Consider the following 4,707-nt stretch of genomic DNA (forward strand, 5'->3'; position numbering starts at 1 on the left):
GCGCCCAGCCGCACCGCTGGCTCTTGGCACCGGAGGGAGCGACCCCGGGGTCCTAGCGAGCACGCTCGCTCTGTCCGTCTGACCGGCCCGGAGAGAACTGGGTCTTGGAGGAACCTGAGCCACCTACTTCATTCGGTGTCCTTTCTTTCCAGGTTTTGAGGACTCGAGGAAGTGGGACGAGAGCGCCTTTCTGTTGTCTTCATTTGGATGGAAAACAAGTCTCCCTGCTCTGCACCAGACCAAGTAGTTTGGGCATCAGCCGACCGATAACTTGCAATTCCTCTTAGTTTTCTGCATCCTTTTCCTCATCACAATGCAGGAAACGATTTCAAGGCGAGAAGGCTTTATTTATGAACCTTTGAAAGGATCTCCCAGTATGGTGGACCTTCTAGGAGCGAAGATGTACTGTAATTTTATTTTAATGTATTTTGATTTATGATTATTTATTAGTTTTTTTTAAAAAAATATTTGTTCTAAGACATTTCTGAATGTAGGCCGTTTTCCAGAAAAGGAACTTTATTTTCAAAAATCTATTTCCTAGTAAGTTCTAATCTTGGAAAGGAAAAAAAGGAGGTGTAGGGGAAAACATTAAGACTTCATTCATTCATTATTCCTAGGTCAATTTCAGAACCCGGACACACGCATTGTTATGCCAGGTGGTTGAAATTAAACTCTGTGATATAACTTTCTTTTTGGAGATTATTTTTTTCCCTTTAGACTCTGTGTTGTGTAGAATAGAAGTTTAAAGAAGCTAAGTGCTCAGAATTGTGTAATTGTGAAAATCTGTTTTTCTAAAAGGAAATGAGTAGTAATGACACCTAATTCGCAATATTTAAAACATAACCCACCTGATGGCAGGATGATCTTGAATGTGTGGTAGGGCTATGTCTACAGTAGAAAAAACCTTGCTTATGCCATCTGTGAAGGGTTTAATAAGGAGATATTTATGGTTTATGAGTATAAATGCATTAGGTGTTTCATTTCAAAAAACATAGAGGGCGGGAGGGAATCATTCAGCTTGTCTGAGAGAACATTTCTGTGTTCTGTCCACACTAGAGATTACCCTTCGCCAAGGGCTTTGCACCCTTTACTGGAACCACATTTCCTTACTTTATTCTAGAAACATATCCTAGAATCTTAGAGTTTAAAAATAGAGTTTGTAACTATTTCAAAGGTCTAAGAGTCATAACTCTTTGTTTTCTTACTGAAAATAATGTTAATCAGAGAAACCAATTGTTTTGCTTTTTATTGCTCTGTGAGAAATTGGAGGGTTATATGTTTTGTTGTTAGGTTAACTAAACTCAGAAATTGACAAAGGAAGGACTGGATAAACACCGGGTTTTCAGTAGGAAAACAACCCCAGTCTTGTTTTAGCAGCCACTTGTTCCTGAGGGGTTGGGGTGGGGGGGTGCTTTTATAGGTGGAACAAACCCTCTTCTGTGTTAAATCAAAAGGATGGTCAGAATCCGCAAGGGCAGATGCTCCTTCAGTTTAAAACGAGCCATAGATGATACGAAATCCTCTTGGGGCTGAAAATCACTTCCTATCTGCATGGCTTTACTAACGGGCCTCTGTTTTCCATTATCTTTTGCAAAGCCTTGATCAGTATTTTTCCAGCATCCAAATTGGAAGGTGGATATTAGGCCGATGCTAAATTATGTAGTCAAGAAATGAAAGCAGAATTTTATGCTAGAGATACCTTTATTCTCCTTCCATCTGGAAAGGAGTTTCACGGTCAAATTACTTGTTAGTGCAATATTTAAATGATGGAATTTTGAGGCCATAACTCTAATCCAAAAAGTTGCAGGGGTAATCTAAAACTTGAGCAAATGGCAAATAGAACTTAAGGGGACTCCCACCCCACTTCCAGAGGCTGTTTAAGTTGTGGCTGTGAACATTTGCTGCAAAGATTTAAAAAATCATACACACACACACACACACACACACACACACACATACACACATACACACATACATATGATGGGCAGCTCAGAGAGTCAAATCTAAAGAGTTCTTAAGCCAAGTTTGGTTTAGCTTTGGCACCCCTGTTGTAATTTTAAGATAATGCCTCATTGTACCAGTGTTTTAATATATGTAGATCATATAACCCCTATGAAACCACAGCTTTTTTCTTTTTTTTTTCAGATAGAAGGATTTTTCTTCCAATTCTTGTGTTATAAAAAAAGATAATATTTATACTAAGTAGTTTTAAAATTAAGATTCATTAAGCTTAAATATAGGCTAAGTATTGGCTGGTGGAATTTTTCTACCACCATGTCTGTGGTTCCTAATGGGCCATCAAGATCATGGTTCCTTGTCCTGTCTTTCCACAGCCCTTAGTCCTTGGTCTGCTGTGATATTTATGTTGAGTTGACCCTCTTAGTGCCTCTCTAGTTTGAAGGTCTCTTAATATTTAACTGTGAAAACTCAGAAATGAGAAAGGAGAGAAGTAGGATGGTTTTTGTGTTTTGACACTTTGAAATTATTATGGTTGAATAATTTTCCAGAACAAAGAAACAACTATGCTTAACAAAGCGCAACAAAACAAACAAAATACAAATGCAAAGCATTTTGCGAGTCAGTGGTTCTATTCTACCTGTAAAAAAGTGATATTAAACACTTAAGGTATTACAAGGCCTAACCAATTACCTTTATGGAAAAAGATAAAAGTATTTCTTTAAACCCAAGAAAAAGAAGAAGGAAAGGGCAGGTCCAACAGAAAACTCACCCTTTAAATAAACATAAAATGTAAAAAGTTGGGAAATTTAAAGGATTTTCCATCTGGAAACTGAAATTTTGTCTTGAAACTTCTGCTGGCGCCAAGCTTCGTACACAGCTCAGTAACTATTTGTTGGGAATAATGAATGAAAGGAGGAAAAAATGTGTAACATCCCAGCACCCAGGAGGTGGTTTCTCTTTCTCTTGCCTCACATTGAGCTTCCTTTACGCTCATTTCATTCCCTGAGAAAAGCTAATCCTGGACAAGCTGCTCCACATGAGGAAGCTCCTTAGGCATACTTTCTTAGTGGAAATCAGATCTGCTTATGCCCTACAGGGAATGCTGAGGTCAGAGTAAATGCCTATAAAGAGCTCTTTCAAAATGAACATTTCCCTCATAGAGGAAGCTGGAATTTTCTCATATGGAAATCGAACCAACTTTATTTCACTTAACATTTTTTCAAGTGGAGGTAGAAAAACCCAACTCCTTGCTTCAAAGAATTCCCCTCATATGTAAACACTGTTAAGAAGTCTGGCTTAAGTTCAAAGGCATTTTTTTGGTGTGTGTGTGTGTGTGTGTGTGTGTTTTAAACTCTGTCCTCATATACCCATTTCTCTTAAAGATTCCTCATTTTAAATCTGACACTACAAGTTTGTTGCTAGTGTGGAAGTTCAAACACATCACTTGTTTTCGGCCCCCAGGGAGAGTGACTTGGTTTTAGCTTGTCTCCAAGTGTTTATAATATCATGTTCAATGGCAGGTTTAGAAGAGGGGTGAAAACTAGATCAATCCCATAAAATATAGAGCTTTGTAGGATGAGGACGGGCTTGTGAACATTCATTCTTCTCTTTGTTTTTTGTTTGTTTTTTTGTTGGTAAATGTAAACAAACTTCCTTTTGCTTTACCAGTAAAATGCCTTCAGCTGACTAAAATTTAAATTTGGAAGTTACAGAGCTTGATATTGAATACATCTGTGATTCTTATAAAAGAAATATGCCAATTTACCCAAAACAATCTGAGATGTATTAATTATGAAATTGTGTTGGGTGGGTTTTTAATAACTACTTTCTAAAGTTTGGACACAATTTGAAGGGTGACTTTTTGGTCTGTATGTTGTACAGCCAATCTAGAATTACATCCCATTAGATGACAAAGTGATCTGCAACTTCATTGGCAGGACATCTGCTAAATGGAGTGTAGGATCCAACAGGGTTTTCTTAGGGCATTATTGTCCAGTGAAGGAAGCAGAGAACTCTGGGTCATTAGCAGCATCTTCATAAAAGCTGGAGAGGCCTACTCCCTATCGCTCTGAAGCTGGCCTAGTGGGATAGTGAGGAATTGGTTTTTAATAATAGGTGGTCCGTCCAGATCACTGTAATAATTTTGAGAAGGGAGATAAAATGATTGTCTGTTACATTCCACTGTCGGCTTTCTGCTTAGTTTCAGAATATGCAAGTACCGGCTTCTGAAAAACAAGTATCACAATGTACCAAGTGCTTTACTATCACATTCCTGAACTTAAGTATGCTCATAATTTGTGTAAATATGTCTCTTAAATGATTTGGGGAGATGTGATTTATTTTTCATATTTTAAAAATGCATTCCATTTTAAATAAAGTATCGAATGAGATGACTGATCTGTGGACCCTTTGAAGGCCTTGCTGACCGGGCATAGACACTAGGCTTCCCTATGGGAGAAGGGTTCTAAAGGGCTTGTTTGTCTGTTGAAAAGCCTTTGACCATTCTGAGAAGAAAAAAACCATCTGGGGGATTGGAAATTTACTTTTAAAAACATTAGCTGGACATTTTGAATATAGGATATAAAAATTCACTTAGATCTTTTGGGAAAATAATTACCTTTCAGAATGCTAATGAATTCGAGTTGAATTTTCCATAATGCCCCAGAGGATAAGTAATGGTTCCAGTAATTGGCTTGAATTACTTGAGTCCCAGAAAGATTCTAGTCCTTCTATGTCTCTTGAGAGGGT

General features: G+C 37.9%; 1 long non-coding RNA gene across 1 annotated transcript in view; it reads left to right on the forward strand.

Moving 5' to 3' along the window:
- Positions 1–4,352, forward strand: part of LOC107182469 — a 4,745-nt gene extending 393 nt beyond the window's left edge. The window contains exon 2 of the long non-coding RNA XR_001513184.1: positions 153–4,352. This is a non-coding gene — a long non-coding RNA (uncharacterized LOC107182469). The remainder of the gene's footprint in view (positions 1–152) is intronic.
- Positions 4,353–4,707: the final 355 nt, after the last annotated feature.

The sequence above is a fragment of the Myotis davidii genome, unplaced genomic scaffold, assembly GCF_000327345.1.
Source record: "Myotis davidii unplaced genomic scaffold, ASM32734v1 scaffold54, whole genome shotgun sequence".
NCBI classification, from domain to species: domain Eukaryota; kingdom Metazoa; phylum Chordata; class Mammalia; order Chiroptera; family Vespertilionidae; genus Myotis; species Myotis davidii.